A 22,178-nucleotide genomic window follows, 5' to 3' on the forward strand; every position below is an offset into this window, starting at 1 on the left:
GGGGAAGGGAAGGAGAAAATGAGGGAGAGAAACATCAATGTGTGGTTGCCTCTAATGCACCCCATACTGGGGACCTGGCCCACAACCCGGGCATGTTCCCTGACTGGGCATCAAACTGGTGCCCTTTTAGTTTTGCAGACCTGTGTTCAATCCACTGAGCCACACCAGCCAGGGCCATCTCAGTATTTATTAAATTAGATTGTTTTTCAACATATTCGTGACCTATAACATTCCAACTCTTTCACTACAAGTTCCAGTTTTTATATCAAAGTAGAATCAATTTACTTCACCATTCCTATAACTATTATTTTTTTCAATTATTCTTGAGTTCCATCATGCTTGAGAATTTTTTATTTGCCTTTATTTTTGACAAATAGTTTGGCTGGGAATAAAATTTCTACATCACCCCTCTGCCCCTGATGCCCTCTAGACCTGCATCACTGTCTACTGACAATAAACATTCTCATGGAAAGTGAACTCAGTGCCTCGGAGACCCCGCCCCTGTCGGCCACTTGATCCATTTTTGGGGTGGGTCTGAGTGCTCAGACTATTTTTGAAGTCCATCTTTGAAATCTTGGGAGAGGTTGTTCTGTATCAGTCTTGGAGGGACAAAATTTACCTTTTAAATCTTTTGTTTGAAGGGAGGTTTTTTTCCTATTACTATGTTTTAGCTAACTTCTGTTTTATTTGTTTTCTTTTTCTGTAATATCAGTTATAGCTGTTTTAGAACTCATGTGTTTGTCAGATTTTTCTCATTTTTAATCTACCATTTGTGAAGTGTTTTCTCTTTGATTTTATTTTGCTCCAGTTTTATCAATGTGATTCTCCCTAATTATGACTTCATACATTTAAGTTGCAATTTTATTTTTCTGTTTATTCCATTAATTCTATATAAAAGCTCCCCATGACTTTCATCTACTCTCTTTATAGGTTTTGTGGAATAGTTTTTCTAGTGTAGTATTTGGCTGTGTTTTAGTTTTTTTCTTGAAGTATTTTTAATGTATTTTGGTAGTTTCATTTTACTTGAAGTATCTCTTTACATATTCCATGCTGGCTTGTTTCTAGTTATCACTCATTTTAAAACTAGGGCTTTTAAAAAAAGGGGAGGGAAAGCTGAGTTGGTTGGCAGAACAAGATATGCCCCTTTGAAACAAGAACATTGAGAAGAAATGAAAAACACAAAAGAAAAATGATAAAACAACAGAAATAAATAGTGAACTGGTCGAGCTCAAGAAGAAATGAAGAGAAGAATAAACCCTAAGAGAAGTCAGGACATTGGATGCTGCAAAGAACAGAACAGACTGCAGGGCAACACAATTTGTGGTGAGTAGAATGGGTTCGGAATTCTATTCTTTTTGGTGGGACAGTTAGTTTTGAAGGTACAGTATAGTGGAAGGGCCGCAAGGGTGGGCTGGATTAATTCATTGTCTTCATAGGCTTTACAAATTAAAGAAAAGCCTCATTTGTGGGTTGGATTCTGTTTTTATCTAGAACTCTTCGGGTCACATTGATAATTCTTATGTCACAGTTTTTCTTGTATACTTATGTCATCAAAAACAGGTTACTCCTTCTCCTCTTTTCTCTCATCTCAACGGGTAAATTTTTCTTTCAACTTGTCAGTTTTTCCTCACCGGGCTCCATCTCCTCTGCCACAGCTGGTTGTCAAATAGCTGTAGGGGCCCTCAAGTGCTCTGCTGTGCACCTAGGCCTTGCCTTTGCAAGTGAGGAGTTGCTGATTTCACTCATTTGGTCACTTCTCCGTAGTGCTGGCGCTCTGCCCAATCCTGAGGCTGTTCTCAGCATTCTCCCTCAGCGAGACTCACAGTCCTTGGCAAAAAAAACTTCTTGGAGTATGGTTCATCATTGTGGCTGCACACACATCTGCATTTCCATGTCCTATTTCTGCTTTTTCTTCCCCTTGTAGTTTTGAGTTTGTTTCAAGGAAGATATTCTAAGTCCTGCCATATTAACTGGACAATTTCATGATGACTACATGAGGCAGCCATTCCTTTGGACTAAGCATTGTACTCTCACTGTCAATCACCTTTTAGCCTGGAAATACCGAGGCAATGAAATGATGACACTGGAATCTGAATTTATCTTTATCACATTTCGAAGGCCACAGATGAGTGCTAGGGAAGCAGGAGCGGCGGCTGCCTAGGGGGTGAAGAAACTGAAGGGGAAAGAAGTGTTCCCTTGATGCTGGAGACACTGATTGTCACAGTGAGAGCCACTGGGATTTTTTTCTTAATGACTGCACTTCCTTGGTTCCCGAGACGGCCTTAAACAAGGTAAGATGTTAACAACCCCAGATCCATTGGTTGGTAAAGACCTGGAATCAGTAGTGCTCTCAGTCAAGGGTGTCTGACCTCTGGCCCGTGGGCCCCATGTGGCCCAGGATGGCTATGAATGTGGCCCAACACAAAATTATAAGTTTACTTAAAACCTTTTTTCCGCTTGCCAGTTTTCATTAGTGTTTGTGTATTTAATGTGGGCACAAGACAACTTTTTTTCAAGTGTGTCCCAGAGACTCCAAAAGGTTGGACACCCCTGGTAGCCCAAGGTATTTAGGTGGCTGATGAATCACAGAAACACCTTCCTACTACCGAGCTTACGTTATTTGACCACCCCCATCAAATTCTGGCTTCTGAATGAATGAATGAATGAATGAATGGTCTAATTCCCTTCTAGTACTCGAGTCAGGCTTCAACCCTGACTCCTCACCTGGTGCCTTTGTCTTCAAATACCCTTCCACTGTCTGTCTGTCTGCTTTTCTGTCTGTAACAAGGATAGAGTCACTGGATTTAGGGTCTACCTGGTGGGCCTTCCTTCAGCTTAACCAGGATGATGTCATCTTGAGAGCCTTAAGTGTATCTGCAAAGATCCCTTTTTCAAATAATGTCACATTCATAGGTTCTGGGTGGATATATATATTTAGGGGCCACCATCCAACCTGCTATACTTGCAAAACACATGTTGGAGAACATTTTCACGTATGACAGACATATACATCATTAATAAGGTGAAGTACAGGAAAGTCATAAGCTGGGATTTATGTGAAATTGCTGAGGAATTAGCTACAACACCACCTCCTTTTTGTCCTCAATCTCTAACATAACAATGAATTGTTGCAGTGATGGTTGAAAAATCAACAGACTCTTTTAAGGACCTTTAAGCGCCCGTCTTTGAATATGGTGAAGATTTTACTTGTTACTCTGCCTCAACCACAAGGCTGGACTCCCCTGAACTGACACTTGTCCCAACCCCATCGGAGTTTGCCCTGTTCTTTTTGCGTTTTACTTTGCTGACCCTGTGTAGGCACAAACTTTAACATGCAGCCTGTTCCTGTAGAACTTCTCCTCCTACTCTCAGCCATATTGTGGGGGTCCTGGACTGATTTCCGTGCACATTGCATTTTCAATGAAGAAAATATTTGCAAATTCAGCAATTGTACCTAGGCTCATTTTGCTGCAGTTTCGTAAGCAAGGAATAATAGAACAGTGTGCATTCAGTTTGTTGAATGCACAACAAAGAAGGTTATGCAACAGCAGATAACTGGTAGAACTCAGTTCCAGATCCAGGTCTCTCTGACTCCAGAGCCCATGCACATTAGCTGCAAGGCTGTGAGGCTCCGTTGGAAAAGAGCCACTAACACCAGGGCGGGCTTATGTCACCACTGTGTGTCAGTTTAACAGGGACCCAACAATAGGTGATCTCTATGAGATCATCTGATTCCTCAAAATGGTACAGGGAATAAAAAATTATTTTATCCAAGGGATTAATTACTTGATTAATCAACTTTGCAGAACTACTTCATGAATATAATTCTTCTTGCTTTCTGGTAACAATGGCTGCTTTTAACTTACATTTTCAATGCTGCGCATGTTATAGAACTCCTATAGGTGGTAGGTAGAGCACTAGAAATAACCTTGCTTTAGTTAAAAAGGCATGAGAGAGAGGCAGGGGAGAACAATGGTGAACACAGTAAAATGAGGAACAGTCAAAAGGCCCAACATAAAGAGCAAAAGAAAGCATAGAAATTGTACTACACAGCCTGAAGACACAAAACATTTCATTTTTCTTTGCATGAAACTGGCCTGACCTTCACAGTTCTGAAATAACAGGAAATATTTCTCTGGTAACTGTACTGCATTTTAGACAAGTAGTTAAGCAGAATGGTCAGCATGAATAAATATAGTTAGAAATTGTTAGGGCAGGTTTCTGTGAAGAGTGAATGTTAAGCAGTAATATAAATGTAAGAGCTTACAGCGAAATGAAATTCATAATGTAAAGGTCAAACCTGCCTAAGAGAGACTTTTAGGTAAACTATTGGGTTGAAAAACCGATTCCCATTTTGTTTTAATAGTAACGTATGGCAGCTGAGGTGATGCGTTTTAGCTGAGTGGGTCTTGTAGCATCATCTTGAGCTTGATTCAGCAGAAATGTGGATGACTTCTGCACACTATGAAAGATGGCTGCATTCCCTCTTCCCGAACCTGAAATTAATGGCCAGAAACATTATACACAAGGTAGGTTGTTAAAAAAAGTATAAGTACTTTATCTAGAAATGGTTATATTTTCCCTTAAACACTGAGGATTTTATGGGATGGTTGAGGACAAATTTATGTAATTTTAAAGCACAGTATTAGCTAAGAATAACTGGTGATAAGAATCAGAGGGACGTATTATTGTTTTTAATCTCCTGTCTCATCCCTAAATTTGAAGTGTATTATCTGAGCTTGTTCCTAAGTGAGAAGACTGGCCGGGGACCTAAGAACTTGTACCAGGACCAGAAGATCCCTAATATCACATCCCTGCTCGCATGGACCAGCCATCAGAAGTTGTCCTCACCCTTTGAGGAATTTTGTACCTAAAGGAATCTTTACTTCTATGAAATGTTTATTGAGCCCTACCTCTATACCCGCCACACTTCTAGAGATGTAGAGATAAGGGAAGTGTGGTAACTGCCTTCAAGGCTGTTCAGAGGGGGTGGGAGTGGTGAACAAGCAGGTTATCCCAGTTACAATTCAGAGTACTACAGGAACGCAAGAATGCGGAGGTGGTGAGATTGATACCTCCCCATCCAATGAAAGGGGGGAGAGGAGTTCAGGAAGGCTTGGAGGAGGTGTGGTTTGAGTGGAGTGCAGAAGTTACCTAAATCTCTTACCTGTTTGCTCTTTTGCAAAGTATTGAACAAATTACCACTTATCTTTCAGGATTGTGGTGAGGATTACATTGGATAGCATAATTAATTAGTCAAGCTGGTGATTTTGCTAAAATAGTTAATGGCTTAAGAGTGAAATGATTGTTCATCACTGTACCCATGCTGGCCAACATGTCAGCCTCAGCTGTGGGGCTTAGCTGACTTGCACCACAGTGTTGTGGTATTTGGGGTCTTTTTCTCCAGATTTCCCAGGCCTGGCCTCGGACTTAACAATGTACCACAGCAATAGCCAGAAGCAGTGCTGGACTTTGGCCAGTGAGGAGCAGCTGGCACCACTGCCGCCAATGTCAGCCGTAAGTTCAAATGCAAAGCAGTGGTGAACAAGGGTTGCTTCCAAATGATCTACTCTTTCTTGAGACTCATGAAAAATGACACTCTGCAATTACTGTGAGAAGAGATTTTTGGAATTTTGTTTGGTGTTTAAGCCAGCAATGCCAAGGCGTATTGTGGGTACAGCTTGTATGTACTTCAAGCATTTTTATCTTAATAACTCAGTAATGGAATATCACCCCTGGAAAATAATGCTCACTTGTACATTTTTTGGCCTGCAAAGTAGACGAATTCAATGTATGTAGTCCATTTGTTGGAAATTGGTGGGGGAGCCTTCTTGGACAAGAGAAGGCACTTGAACAGATTTTGGAATATAAACTGCTTCTCATACAGCAACTTAATTATTGTTATAGAGCTTTCAGGGGCTTTCTCGTTGATTTAAAGACCTGCTATCCCATGCTGGAGAATCAGAAACTTTGAGGAAAACGCCTGATAACTTTCTTCATAGAGTTGCATTGATAGATACTGACCTGTCCTACACACCTTCTCAAATTGCCCTGACTGCCATTTTTATCTGGTGCATCCAGAGTAGGAATTACTGTGAAAAGTTATTTATCACCCAGTCTGATGCCGAAAGAAAACAGAACTTGCTTGTTACAGCTGCTAGACATAATGAAGAGCATGAGAAACTTGGTAAAGACAAAAAAGAAACCACCCAGAAGTGAAGAAGTTGCTGTTCTGAAAGAAGTTGGAGAGAGGGTTCTCTGCCGAGTTTGCACTTCATCACGGAGGAGAGAGAAGGCCGTGAAGGCGATGACTGTGTCTCAGAGACCCGAACGAGGCGGCAGGTGTTCTCGGAGGAGAAGGCACTGACGACGACCTGGCTCTCCAGCCATTTGGAACTCGTTTGTCAGTGATGAGGAATCAACAGAAGGATGAAGCACACCTGGCATCGAAATTTATTTGAGTCAAATAAGGTGAATGCTTCAAAATATAGTATACTTTTGTAGTTATTAAAAATTTTTTCTTTCTGGGTAGTTTTATGTGAAATAAAACATCTTCAAAGGACCTGAAATAATACCTTGTTTGATTTTACACAATTAGTTGAAAATATTTCCAAATGGGTCTTTTAAAAAAGAAGAAATCAAATAATCAAGTAGGCAGTCTTTAGTAGTGGTCTAGATAAAAACCTTAAGTTGCTAAGCATAAAGTATGTAGTTGCAAATTATATGTTCAGTTTTATAATTAAGCAATTAGATTACCTAAGTGAGTTCATATAAATGTGTTACCGTTTCTAGGAATTTTTCACATTAAACATTTTCAAGAAATTTAATTCAAACGGGTGGATGTAAAAATTACATGCACACACTGTGGTACCCACTTACCTGGGTCTGAATCATGGACACCTTCACGTTGTGACTTTGGGCAAGTCACTACAGTTCTCTGCCCACTTCCCAAGATGAAAATTGGGGGAAATGATAATGCCTACTCCTCCCAGGATTAATTTGAGTGGTGCCTCTCTATACTAAGTGTTCAACAAAGGTTGGCTATTATGAAGAAAGTGAATCGTTGCCCCATGCGCATCTAGATTATAAGGAAAAGTATGGGGTTAAGTTGGTGTTTAGCTTTTTGTCCTTTGATGTTTCTGCCTTACTTTCTGTAGCCACCTCCTCCTTCAGATACACCTCGTAGGTCAGCTGTTCTAGAGACAGCACAGGACAACCTGTTCTCAGCTGATATCACGCGTGCTAACACCCCAGATGCGCATTTTAGAAGTTCATTTAGACATGATCAGTCAACCCATGAAAGTAGTGTCAGCATTGTAATCACTTTATTAAAGAGACTTAAAAGGACAGCTTTTTTTTTTGGTGATTCTTCCTTGTTTTATTGGCTCAAGCACCTACCCAGAACCCGGTGGATCCATTTTAGTGGAAAGGTTAAACTGAAGTCACTTTCAAATGTTACAGCTTAACTAGAAGTAATTTTAAGAAGTCATGGTTAAGTATCTATAGCTTTACTATTTATTTATTTACTTATTTAAATCAACCAAATTATTTATTCTTCTTCTATTTGAGCACAGTGCTGCCAAGGTTTTCTTTTCTTCACTAGTATGTCCAGTTTTGTGGTGTTCCTGGTCTCCTTTGAACTTGCCACCTCTGAAAATTTCCCCTGCCTGTATCCTGATGGCTTCTTGTTTTGGCTCCAGCTATGACCCAGACTGTCACCTCCTTAGTAGGAAGCCCTGTGACACCCGGGCTGGCAGAAAATGAAACAGCAGTCTCTGATTGTCTTGTAATTCTCTTAATGTCAGGAGCAGCTAATGGTTTTCATGAGTCTTAGAGTTCTCCTAAGCTTCTTGGAATAAAATTAGAGTATCTCTTCCTAGAGGACTATAACACAGCATTTTGGGGTCATCAAATGACTTTAACTTGTTTTGAAGAAGCATTGAAGCATATTGTAAAAGTTGTGCAAATGAGAAAGGAAGAATATCAAACTCAGTGGGTCACCATCATCTTTTAGATAAACTCCCCTTTCTCTCTTCACCCTTGAGCCAATGATATGAAAGGTAGTTCTTAAACAAATGAAAAAAGGGAAGTAATGTTTTTCCAAAAGTAAAACTTTAGCACTGCTATTGAAAGAAACAATCTTTCAAAAAATTCAGAATATGCTTATTCTCAGTTTAAAATGACTAATTAATATAATTAATGCAAAGACATCAAAGCTTATTTTATTTATTTTTAAAGAGTTTATTTATTTATCCATAATAAATAAATAAATGAGTGAATGAATAAATAAATAAGAGAGGGGCAGGGAAGGAGAAAGGGTGGGAGAAAAACATCAGTCTATTGCCTCTCATATACCCCCAGCTGGGGACCTGGCCTGAAACCCAGGCATGTTCCCTGACTGGGAATCGAACCTGAAACTTTCCAGTTTGCAGGCCGGCACTCAATCCACTGAGCCACACTGGCCAGGGCAAAAATTTACTTTTTAATACTGCTGATGCTATTGAGTAAATGTTGAATGAGACAGTGAGGTATGTTGAAATTGAGCTATGATTTATTATAATTATTTGTTGAATTTGGTTTTCCACTTTAGCGTGCACCTCTGGCAGGCAGTCATGGGCTTTATTGGCCACCCCTGCCCCTCCCACCCCCACCACAGAGGAGGGAAGAGTAAAGTTTGGAATACTTCTTTCCAGGCCCTTCTTGCCTACAAGGTCTCTTTTGAGAAATCAGCTGACAGTCTGATGGGAACTCCTTTTTAGGTGACTGTCCTCTTATCTCTTGCTGCTTCTAGAATTCTCTCCTTCATTTTAATCTTGGCTAATATAATGATGATGTGCCTTGGTGTGTTCCTTCTTGGGTCTAACTTCTTTGGGACTCTCTGAGCCTCCTGGATTTCCTGGAAGTCTATTTCCTTTGCCAGATTGGGGAAGTTTTCCTTTATTATTTGTTCAAATAAGTTTTCCACTTGTTGCTGTTCCTCTTCCCCTTCTGGTACCCCTATAATTCAGATGTTGGCATGTTTAAAGATGTCCTAGCAGTTTGTAAGCCTCTCCTCATTTTTTTTTTAATTCTTGTTTCTTCATTCTTTTCTGTTTGGTTATTTCTTTCTTCTTTCTGGTCCACTCCATTAATTTGAGTCCCAGTTTTATTTCCATCACTATTGGTTCCTTGTGCATTTTGCTTCATTTCACTTAGTGTAGCCTTCATTTTTTCATCTAGGTTGCGACTAAAATCAACCAGTTCTGTGAGCATCCTAATCACTGATGTTTTGAACTGTGCATCCGACAGGTTGGCTATCTCTTTGTCGCTTGGAAGTATTGGCTCGGGGCTTTGAGCTGTTCTTCTGCTTGAGCCATAATGTTTTGGTCTGTTCACACCTGTTACGTATGAGGGGCGGAGGCTTATGTGTTTGCCGGGGTGGGTCAATCCAGTTGCTGGGGTCGGGGTCAGAGAGGGAGCAGTGGTGTTTGTTGGGCTCTCTCTTGGATTTCAGTTCCCTCTGCCGATTCCCACAAGCAAATTGGGCCCTTCTGGTGCTGGTTCGCAGGTGAGTGGGCTTGTGTGCATTCTAGGACCCTGTGGGTCTCCCCAACAAACTCTCCTGTGAGGCTGGAAGTCTCTCCCCGCACCTCAACCCCTGAAAGTGTCTGCCAACCACCGCCTTTTCCTGCCGGGATCCCTCTCCGCCAGTCGCCAACTCTGCCCCTCTTACCGGTCTGGATGAATGGTTTGTTTTTGTCGGAGTTCGGTACAGTTCAATTTTCTGTCTCTCTTGGTTGTGTTTTTGTTTCTAAATCTTTGTTGTCCTTAAATTCGGTTGTGCGAGGAGGTTGAGTATTTCCACTTACGCCTCCATCTTGGCCGGCAGTCCTGCATTTAGAGTTTTGACAACCATTTAAAAACTTTATGCCTACCATTTTTATAATATACTTTTATTTGCTTTGTGGTCTGACATGTTTATATTTTTCCATATGTTTATATATTTAAATAATGATTTAATGAGTGCTCAGTTTAAGATTCAATGTTTATTTGCCTTCTCTTCTAAGAGATGTAAAGAGAAGCATGCTTTCTCTTTATCCTACTTTCCCCCATCACCTGAGGCAGATTGTATTATTATTTCTAAATTGCTGTGGTTTTCAACATTTACGTGCTGTTCTACCTGTAATTCACACAGTTGAGTGGTGTCTTTACAATGATTTCTCCATTCATCTCTGGGTGTATGGGGATATCCTAGCCCAGTGGCTGTTTCAAATAAGAGCTCAAAAAAAGCCACGTGTCATATAATGTTGCAAGTTTCCTATTATCCATCAATTACTTTTATACTTTCAGTGATAACTTGTTCAGACTGAATATTCTTAGTTTATATTTTTCTTCCCTGAAGACTTGGCAGATATTGCTCTATTGCCTTCTACAGTGCTTTTTATAAAAAGTCTGAGGTCAGCTAGAATTTATTCTTTCTTGTAGGGAAAGAAATTTCTTCTTTCCTCCACTGCATGCTCTATCATTAAAGTGCAGTGAGTGTCTCAGGTTATGTGTTGATCACTCTATAAAACCCTTTTCCTGTGGTACAACGTACTCATTTTATCTATATGTTTGATTCTTCTCCGCTTCAGGTAAATTTTCTTTTATTAGATCTTTGAATAGTGCTGTTTCCTCTTCAGGAATGTCAATTGTACACATGTTGGATCTTCGGCTGCACAATAGTAATTTTCTTTCAAATACTTAAAAAAACCTTTGTTCTTCTGTATTTCTGTTCCTTCAGAAATGGTTTGTGTTTTCTCCATTGATGCCTCTAATGTGACCTTCATTTATATAATAGTTTTTTTTCTCTTCTGTTTTTTGACTCTGACATACTACTTTTTATTACACTTATTTTCTTATCTTTTTCCTTGAGTTCTACTATGTCTTGTCTAAACTCTTGTTTTCAAGGGGTAGTAAGTTTTAAAATTTCTTTTATTTAAATAGTACTATAGTCTTTATAATTTTTTTGTCTGATTTGTGTTATAATCTTAAATTTTTTATCTGCCTTCTGCTTGCTCTATTCTTTAGGTTTTTGAAAATATTTTCGTATTTCCCCCGGCTTATTTTTCCTGATTGTTTTTCATCTATAATACATACTCAAATCAGCCATTTGATGATGGATGGTCTAGAGGAGGAATGGGTAAAGTGCAGCAGGAAGTTTGCTTTTAGACCATGGCTTTTGAACGTATTCTCACTAATATTCTGCTCTAGGTATACAAATCAAGTCTGGGTTGGCTACAGGTCTCTCTGGCACATAGTAGAGTCACAAATGTGAATGTGGGTGTGTGCACATGCATTCATTTCTTTCCCCTCTCTCTCTCCTTCCCTCCCTCCCTCCCCTCTCCCTTCCTTCATCCCTCCTTTGTTTCTCTCCTTTCCCTTCCTTTTTTCCTTCCTTCTTTCTGTAGTAATTTTCCCTGCTTCTGTGCAGGGCTACTTACCCCTGATAATTTCTTTACCACCCTGTTTCATTCAGAGCAGCTTTCTTGAAAAGATGTTGTGTCTGTATGTTTTCTTATTTAGATGAGCAATATCTGCCACTCTGTGGTATGAAGTAAGGTTTACTGAGGCTCCCACAACTGCTGCATGAAACCAGGTGGCATTCAAGAGAAGAGTGATTCTTTTTGTCTTGGTGTATCCCACCTACTCTGATGAATGCCTCACTGCCCGTAGAGCCTGCACTGGACTGTGTCTTTCATGGAGCTCTCTCTGCCTTTGTATTATTTTCACTGCACTTGGCATTGCACTTCTTTCTTTCTATGTTGTAGTTTAGTGTTATGGTTGTTTCTTAGCCTATTAATTTTCTATTGTTATGTAATAATACACGCCAAAACTTAGTGACTTAAATCAACCACGGTATATCACTTCTCCCACTTTTGTTGACCTTCCAGTTCTGCTGGTCTCTCCTGGGTTCACTCATGTGGCTGCAGTCGGCTGGTGACAACTGTGATGGCTGAGGCAGCGGGATGTCTGGGTTTCTCTGTCCACAAGGTCTGTCATCCTAAATATCCTCATAGCACGGTGGTCTCAGTGAGAAGAGAGAGTAAGAAGAGACTAAGAGTGCCAAGAGAGTAAGAAGGTGCAAGATCTTTCCAGGCTTCAGGTAGAAAGGCCCATGGCAACACTTGGCTGCGTTCTGTTGGTCAAAGACAGTCACAAGGACAGTCTACTTGCAAAGGGGGCAGAGTCACTCTGTAGAAAGGCTTGGTCAAAGACAGTCACAAGGACAGTCTGCTTGCAAAGGGGGCAGAGTCACTCTGTACAAAGAACAAACAAAGGGGGCAGAGTCACTCTGTAGAAGGAAAACAAAAAGGGCAGATACGTAAAAATCACAAGAGTTCTTGCAAAGGGGGCAGAGTCACTCTGTAGAAAGGCGTGTGTCCAGTGGTGTGAGGTATTATTGTGCCTGTCTTTGGGTGAACAATCTAACACACTGATCTTTATCTTCTAAATTTATTTTTCTTAACCTTGTTTTTGTTTGGTTTCCTATTAAAGAAAAGATTAGAGACAACTTTAGACTCTTGCTTTTATAGGAAGTTAGCTAAAGTTTTAATGGTAATGAATAATAAAGCTCGTGCTATTATACCTTTTAAAATAACCTAGAGCCTTTTATTTTTGGCTTATTAAAGACCATAAGATATAACTTAAAAAGTATCTCTACTATCTGTGGTTCATAACTCTCAGTTACAGTGCAAGGGTTCTAAAACCTGAAATGGAAAGTATTTTCCAGTTTGTGTAGTATAGGGTAATGAATTTTAGGCAAGAGGACAGAAAAGCTGGCTTCTGTTTCTGATTTGAACACTAGCTTCATGATCTCAAGAAAATCAGTTTACTTTTGTCTCTTGTTTACAAAAATGAGGTGGTTCTTAAGCTTTAAGGTCATAGAGATTACCTATGGGACTTGTTAAAAATTCAAATTCCATCCTTTAAAGTTTTGACACAGTGGGTCCAACAATAAAGTCTAAGAATCTGAGTTTTTGTAAGACCTTTATATGATTTTTGTGCAGACGGATGACTGTTGAGCACAGTTTGAGAAGTACTTTACACCACCGATGTAACAGAACTTTGAAAACCTCAGGACCAGCCTCTACTTTCAAAGTTGTTCTGATTATGAAATGTGTCTTTAAAATGTGTTTTTGTTCACTGAGCAATGATTATTTAATTATCTGTATCACTTATAAGGTCTTTGAGAATAAACACCTTAACTAGGGCTCACTGTTTTCACATGTCATTATGTAAATGAAAAAATTAGTTTCTCATGAACGTCATTTAAATGTGTTGACTTAAAAAAATCGCACGTTTTTGTAATTCTCACTTCTGTATTATACTTTTCTTTCCTGCCATGCATAATAGAAATAGGTTGACATTAAAACTAATCATAGAGATTTAAGGGCCAATCTTTAATAAGTTAAAAACCTATATCTCCCCCCGCCTAATATGTAAATATATCAGGTTGTGTTCTAGGACAGTCATTTCTCATAATTCAGACATATCCCATCCACCTCCAAGTTAATTCCAAGCAATGAATAGTGAAAATTATTAAAGCAAATTTGCATGCATTAGGTGCTAAGATTACTAAGCAATATATTTTTAACGCCAGACAATTGAGAGTTCAATGACATGTAACATTTAATAGTTCAAGTTAAATGCCACCAACATATAACATTACCATGGACAGGATTAGGGGTGAGGACATATTCTTTAGCAATAAGAAACCCAAAACTAAAGAATATTCACTTGCAGAGTATTGTAGTTTTTTGTTTGTTCTAGTTTTGGGTTGGCTATGCAGACCACATTTTTAGCTAAAGGACCATATAAAAATGGGCCGTGAACCTGGTCCATATTTCATAGCTTTAAAGCCCCTGCTTATGATAAAATGCCCATCAAGCTCTGAGTAAGATTGATTTCTGGCTTTAAACATGGTGTTAGTAATTTAGTTGACAACTTTATTTTTTGTTAGGGCAACTCTCCATTTGGCCACTTGATGGCAGCATTTACTACGTGCTGGCCTGAACTTCATTTTTCTCTGGGTTGTTCAGCCTCGTTTAACATCAGTAGTGGAAAAGATTGATAGCAATGCAAATGTATTTATAACCACGAGAGATAGTCACCTTCCACCCCAATTAGCCTTTGCATTGATTTACTGAGGAAAAACATCTATTACTGAAAAAAGTCTTAAAGATTAGTGTTGCATTATTTTGTTACAGTTGAAATATGTAGGAAAAGTGATCTCACAGAAGATACACTTTAACTAAAAATGTACTTGCCCAATAATTAAAAAAAAAAAAGAAAGATACATCATTGAGAATGCAGCTCTGGTTCAGAACACTGTACCATAATTTTTCCCCCCTAAAGCCATATAGTTAGTTATTTGAGCATTTTCTAATAATGAGCTTCTGTCACATTTTAGATCTTTAAAAAGATTTATTCATGAGCTGTTGCTTGGGTAAAGCCATTGATCTACCAAAAAAGAAAATTCCATTTCTGAATATCTTTGTGAGACTATAATTATGATCGCAACTAAGTTTTTCTTCTTTTTTTTAATGAAAAGGCTCACTGCCCCCTGAAATGCATTTTTGCGCCCCTAATGAATACAGCTGCTGCCATGAGTTTTTCCTGCAGAAAAAAACCTCCCAGTAACAATTTTACAAACATCCTAGCAAGCACTTTCGGGGGGGGGGGGGGGGTGGGTTCACTAAGGGAACTCTTGTTTGAGATTTACCTGGAGCACAAATTGGTAGAGATTTACAAGGTAGTTAAAATTTAGTGCTTTTAGCTTGAAGGAAGGAAATAAGTTTTTTTTGTTTGTGTGTGTTTGTTTTAAACATCCCCTGTTTTCCCTGGTCCCTTAGTTCTCTTAAAAAAGCAAGGCATGTGTGTGAGTTTTGTTTTTTTGTGCTGTTACCGGAGAAGATTCCCTGTATTCTAAGTCACTGCCGTTTGAATTTATATGCCAGAGTAAGGTTAGGACACTCAATACAAGGTTGTAAAGGAGGCTCTGCTGAAGTGTCCAGGGCTGCATAAATCGCAAGCAAGTAACATGGGTAGTCTCTGACCGCGAGTTACATAAATATCTTTGTGAGCGTATATAAATATTCTTGGGAGGCGATTCCAGCTCTATTTTCACAAGCTCAACTCTATTTTCCTGAGCTCGTATGTTTACTTACATACAATTGTACATTTCCTTCTGTTTATAAAGCATCGGGTATTCTGGGTCCATAGAAGGAGACTTCTCCTGTCCCTTTCACATTCTTCCTGTGGCTCATCTCACGCTAGTGTAAAACAGTTATTTCACAACAAAAGTAATGCGAGATTACTGTAGAAACCTTAGAAAATATAGGTAAGTTGAAAGCAAATAAAAACATACAATGTCTTAGCAGGCTGCTATTTGTGTTATATGACCCTTCTTTTCGTATTTCTTGTTGTGAGAAATGCTGCCTGGCTGGAAAAGGAACTTTTAAATGGTAACAGTGTAGTCAACCACCAGGCCTGATTGTATACATGTGGCATCCACACAGAGGACGTTGGAATCTAGGTTTGATGGACATAATTGCTGATATGTTCGGTCTCAGATGAAATCAATGAAAAGAAAAAGGAAATAATAGCCCTGATGGTTTTCCCTGTCTGCAGCGTTTGCTCTAAGTTAAAATGCTGTTCAGTTCTAGGCAGCAGTGTCGAAAGGAAGGAAAAGCGTAAGTGGAGCACTGAAGAGGGGCCGGTCCTTCTTTCCGGAGAGCCTTGGTTTTGGTTTTCCTGGTGCTCCAAAACTCTCGGTGCCCCTTGCTCGGTGCCATCTCCCTCACTGGTGATGAAGGGAATCACGAGCTACCTGCCCGTAATTACCAACCGGAGGTCAGAACAGCCTCAACAGCACGCCTCTCACCAATTACATGGCGGGGGCGGGGGAGGTTGCATGTGCATGTACATATGAATACGTGTTCACATACATGTCCATAACGCTGACTTTTCTGGCTATTGTAGTGGAGTCAAAGCCTGGCGACTGGTCAGGGTTTGAGGTGTAAGCCGCCTCCCCATCCATGTGCAGTCTCCGAACACAGTTCTCTGCCTGATTATAGCGAGGACTGCTCCATTATGCCCAACTGTGTCTCACTTAAAGCAGAACAAAAGGGTCTCAGAAAAGAGGAGGAAGCAGAGACTGTGGTGGTGGCTTAATCTGAGGTGAGGGGTGGAGAAGGGGAGATGTGACCGAGGGGCTGCCACCTGCCGTAACATTTGGGGATCTCCCTACATTCTGAAGCCACTGTAGGGCCTGGCAAGTTTGGTTAATGGGCTTGGTAAGCCCTATAGCCGAAAGACCCTTCCTGGATTTAGAAGAGGTGAGTGATCAGTTTTGTTTTCCGTTTTGTTGTTTTGCCCTTTGCAAATGTTCAGCCCCTGTGAAATTTTGTCTGTCTGATAAAAAATTACCCAGAGAGTTGAAATTGGCATTGATTTTTAATTTATACAGAAGTTATTACAAATATATATCAGTGTCAATTAAAACAAATTTCATTGTCTACAACACAGGAAATCAAATTTCCTAATTGCATTTACCATGTGGGCAGTAGCACTGGTTTCAGAGTTTAAAGGTCATGGATGATTAGGCTCTGAGTTTAAATTCAATTACAGGACATTCTCCCTTTCCCTCCTACCTTGCAAATGTGACAGGCAGGAAATACTGGCATGAGTTGGCATTATCCAGTAAGTGAATGGTTGATGACCGTTTTCGGTTTGCCTTCTTCCTTGAGCCCCATCCTCTATAATTGCCAAGATAACTTGCAGGTAAATATATCATTGTTTTAACAATGAGACCAATGAGCAATAAGCTGCAAATGAAACCTCTGGCTCTGATTTACAAACAGCATGAAGCAAAAATTTAGTTCTCTTTTATTATCCTATGGTAACTCAAGTAGTGTTCTCAAGTTCATGTGTTCCCATTCGAATTGCTTTTTAGACTCTTCCCCTAAGTCCTGTTTCCCCCTTGCCCTCCTCATTCTCCCTCTCCTGGCACCATCACCCAGTTTGTAGTTTCTGACGATTTTGCTCTATTTCTACCAAGTTAGAGTGCGGAAGAAAAATCAGTTCGTTTTTTTCAGGTTCTAATCGGTGACCTGAGTCCTGCTTGTCACATGTCATCTTGTACATGTCAACTGTCCAGACCAAGACTTCTTCAGCTGCAAAATGAGGGTGATGAACAATTTCATTTCTATGGTTGCTTTTTTTAAATTAATTTTATTTAGTTATTTTTCAAGTACAGTTTTTTGTCTGTTTCTCCCATCCCAGCCCCCCCCAACCCTGTGCTCCCCACCTCCCTCCCATTTCCACCCCCTTTAGTTCTCATCCCTGTGTCCTTCCTATTTGTTCCTCCAAATCCCTTCCCTTTTTTCTCCTTAAATTATGGTTGCTTTTAATCTTAAAATCCTGTGGTTCTTCATTTAATGGCCCCTGTAGGAAAAAATTCAGAAAGAATTCACTTAGCTTTCTATCTTTTTAAAAATAATAAGTATAGTTCATAATCCCACAGAATACATTTTTATCAATGGAAGTGGAGATGACATTTTAATTTTCTTAGGGAATATGATTATGGAATATGATATTTGTCATGCTGTGGTAATTTCTAGAACAAAGCCGTTGCGATAGTAGCTCAGATGCTGTGAGTGTTCTAGTGGAGTGTTCGTAGCAATGGGTGTTGCAGATGAGATGTCAGGTGATTAGCGGGGCGAGTGAGATACTGGGTGTCCTTTCATCCTGGCTGTAATAGGAAAGGATCCCATTGATCCCGAGTGCTGTCTAGATGTGATTAACATTCTTGAGTTGCTTTGTGATCATTTGAATTTATACCTCTAGGAAACATCTTTATAAGCAAAATGTCTGGAGGACACTAACTTTGTTACTCTGTATCTACGAGTTCTCCAGTACTGAACAAAACTAAGAGCTGGTTTTAAAAGATTTTTTGAAGTCCTGGCTGGTGTAGCTCAGTGGATTGAGTGTGGGCCTGTGACCCAAACAACCACAGTTCGATTCCCAGTCAGGGCACATGCCTGGGTTGCAGGCCAGTTCCCAGCAGGAGACACACGAGAGGCAACCATACACTGATATTTCTCTCCTTCTCTCCTTCCCTTCCCCTCTAAAGATAAATAAATAAAGTCTTTAAAAATTATTTAAAAAATAAATAAAAGATTTTTGAAAGACTAACCTCCATAGAGCTGATCTAGACTAGACAAGAAGAGAGAAGAAAGAAGACAAAATACAAAGAAAAACTTCCAAATCATTATAGACAGCACAGGATTTAAAATAATAATACTATTGTGAAGAAATATATGCATACAGTTAAAAGCACTGATAAAATAAATAATTTCTGAAAATGCTAAAATTGGTATGAGAAAAAGGGAGAACATGAATAAACCAATAATTGTTTAGAAAAGGCAATGAGGAACAGTGGCCTCCTGCCAGCAAGGGCTCAGACCCAGAATACTTTATAGGAGAATTTTACCAAAAATTTCAGTAATATAATCTCTCCATATTATACATATTGTTTTAAAAATAGAAAACTATTAAAGCCACTATTGTACTCATTTAGAAGCTACTATAATCTTGGCTACGTAGCCAAGAAAATGTATAAAAGTAAAATTACAAGCCTATTTATTTCACATATGAGCCTAGATGATAAATTCTAAGTAAAATGTTAAGAGAATTTAAGTCTAATATAATATGGCTGTCATTACATCTATCTAAATAGAATAAAAACCCTTCATATCTCAGAATATCCTGAAATGTTTGAAAATGTATAACAATTAACCTTAAATGCATAGCTGAGCTTGAAGAAAGTAAAGGAAATCAGCAAATACCCAAAACAGAGGCGGGTGAAGATGCTGAAAACCAGAGAAACAAACACAGTTGATTTTGTGGTTGCCTTAGAGATGGGATGTTGGTCTTGCTAACCAAGGGGCTGCTGGTCTTAATGGTCAAAACAAACAGGCTACATGAGGTGGGAAATTCGAACCCAAAGATGCCAGAAGTTTAAATTCCGAGTGTGAAATGGACCAGAATAATTCTGTCATTTTTCTAGTGTTTTATCTCACCAGCCTAGGATTCTTTTTGTTCACAGAAGAAAAATTTCTTCTCAAATAATTTTTAATTGTGGGTAGTTTTTATGCATACGTACATTTTTAATTGACATAAAAATAGTCCTAAAATATTATCATCTCTGGAGTGCTCGAGGAGAAAATATAAAACCACATCAATGGCATAAATTAGTTTATATTGATTTCTGTCTAATAATGTGTCACTTATAGAGGAGATTATTGCCTCCAAAATAAAAAACACGCATGGAAATAACCATGTGTATCAATCAGTGCCAGCAGAATTAGAGTCCCAGGATGTTAAGATATATTTTTTATGAAATTTATACTATAAAAGTAGCATATTTTAGGTTCTTGAGGACTTAAAATGTCCACAAAATGAGAAAAAGAATGAGACTAAACAAATAAAACATTAGAGGACCTAGTACTAAGTTCGGCAGGGCAACAGGATACAAGGTAAACATACAAATCAGTTGAGCGCTTGTGTATTAGCAATTAGCGAATGGGCCCTGACATTGAATTACCATGCACAATTGTTTGAAAAGTATTAAATACTTCAGATATAAGAAAACATGTACAAGACTTATATGCTGAAAAGTACACAATGTGGATGAAAGAAATGAAGGAAGATGTACACAAATGGAGAGAAGTTCATGTTGATGTATCAAAAGACTGATCATAAAGAGAAATATCAGTTCTCCCCAAATTGATGAACACATTTAATGCAAATCCTATCTAAATACCAGCAATATTTTTATATAGATAAAATTATTATAAAATTTATATGGAAAGAAAAAGAAACTACACTAGCTAGAACTATTTAGAAAAAGAATGGAAAAAAAGAGCCCTATTGGGGATAGTCTCTCAAAAATCTTTTAAAACCAGCTCTTAATTTTGTTCTGTACTGAAGAACTCTAGATACAGGGTAACAAAGTTAATGCCCTCCGGGAGTTTTTCCTCCCTTTTTCCTGTGCCTGCCTTGTGGCTACAGCTCGCAGAGTGGGGATTAGCAGTGGTGACAGCAGACTTCCATAACTCGTCCTCAGTCTCAGAGGTAAAGCTTTCAATATTCTACCATTAAGTTTAATTTTTGCAGTAGGATTCAAAGATAGCTTTTCACACAATAAGCTGTTCCCATCTCTTTCTAGTATGGTAGCAATTTTTATCACGAATAGATGCTTAATTTAATGAAATCATTCTCCTGCATTTACTGAGATGATCATGTGATTTTTCTAATTTAATCTTTTGATGTAGTGAATTACATTGATCTTCAAATGTTAAATCAGCCTTGTAACACTAGAATAAACCAAATTTGTCCTTTTCATATATCTTTGTACTTTGTTAATATTTTATATAGGATCTTTTACATCTCGAATTCTTCTGCTAGAATCTGCTTCTGGGAAAACCTACTGTAGCACAGAGAGTGTGTAATTTAGGCTGAATTCAACCTCAAGGCACGAAAACTTAGTCATGCTTGAACAACTACTGGTTTATACTTTCCTCACATAACATAAATTATTGTGCTTAAAGTTGATGGAATGGATTCACTTGCTTAGGGATGCCATCAGGAGCCTAGTTTCTGTCTGATTTTCTTCTTGACCATTTATATTATTGCTTTTTTATCTTTATGGTTGCTACCTCATGCTCTAAGTTAGGGCTTCACGATCTCAAACTTCCCAAGGAGAGAAAGAGTCAGGGTAAGGCTTTCCCCAGGTGAAGCTATTTATACACTAGGAAAGGATGGTCTTGAGCATGCACCCTATTGCATCTCATTGGTCAGAACTGGGTCACACACAGGTACCTGGAGGAAACACTAGCAGAGGAAAGTAGAGTTCCTATGACTCGGTTGGACCAATAAGGATTCATCCTGTAGGGTCAGAGAGGTACCGTCTCCTGAAATCAAGGGATCTATGTGTGCTACAGAGGCTGTGATTTGTTAGCCAGAAACTAATAGGGAAATCCTATTGGCTACAAATAGTTCAAGAAAGAATAACTTTGTTATTTGCACTCATGAATATTGATGCAAAAAAAATTGTACTTCCATGCTAGCAAGATGAAGACAGTGTCTTAAAAAAATCATAATGTAGGTGAGGTAAGCTAAGAAAAATGTAGGTAAATTCTGACCCAGGAGACTACTACAAAGCCATAGAAATGAGATAATATGGTGCAGAAACATGTATATAGATCATTGGAACAGAATCGAGTGCTCAAAAATAAGTCCATGTTTACAGGGGAACCTGATATGTCATAGAAATGGACCTACTAGAAAAGGATGGCTTATTTATTAGATGTATTGGGAAAATGGACCACTATATATAAAAATTGTTGGTTCTCAAAAAATATAATTTAGATTAATTATAGTCTTAAAATGAATTATAAAACTATAAATAAATAAAAATAAATCAGGAAGTATTGTTATGATTCCAAGTTGTAGAAGATTTATTACATATGGCCCCAAAAGTATAAGGTATAAGAAAAATGACTAATTTGATCATATAAAAATTATAGATTTCTATTCAATGAAGAACACCATCAATAAAGTCGAATAACAGAGAATTGGTTGGGAGAAGTTATCTGAGAATTCAAAACTGACAAAGGATAATATCTAGAATATTTAAGAAATCTTTATAAAAAACAAGAAACCAACAGTAAAATGGGTAAAGCCAAGACTATGCACTCAAATAGCTAATCTGGAGGACAACCAGGAGATGCTTGGTTTAATTCAGTATGCATAGGTCCTGTGACCCATCGATTCCACTGTTGTGCAATTTGTGTTCTGGTTCCCAAGGAGGCATGTGTGAGAGTGTTTGCTTAATCATTCTCTGCAGAGCAGGGCATTGCGGTCAGCCCAGGTATCTGTCTGTAGGGTACAGGTGGGGAAATATTATGGATATTCACAAAAGTAATGAAATAAAGATAGAGTTATATGGAAAGATCTTTCATATATAGTGTTGAGAGGAAAAAGTAAGAACAAGATCTAACATGATTTACTTAGGCAAATTTAAAACATAAACACAAAACAAAATAGTACCGTATTTTAATATATCTACATATCCAAGAAGAAGAAAAATGCCA

General features: G+C 38.7%; 1 pseudogene; it reads left to right on the forward strand.

The window, feature by feature from the left end:
• The first annotated feature begins 5,436 nt into the window (after nucleotides 1–5,436).
• LOC119044025 (cyclin-H-like) lies at nucleotides 5,437–6,411 on the forward strand (annotated as a pseudogene).
• Nucleotides 6,412–22,178: the final 15,767 nt, after the last annotated feature.

Source organism: Artibeus jamaicensis, unplaced genomic scaffold, assembly GCF_021234435.1.
Source record: "Artibeus jamaicensis isolate MK-2021 breed Jamaican fruit bat unplaced genomic scaffold, CSHL_Jam_final contig_402, whole genome shotgun sequence".
NCBI classification, from domain to species: domain Eukaryota; kingdom Metazoa; phylum Chordata; class Mammalia; order Chiroptera; family Phyllostomidae; genus Artibeus; species Artibeus jamaicensis.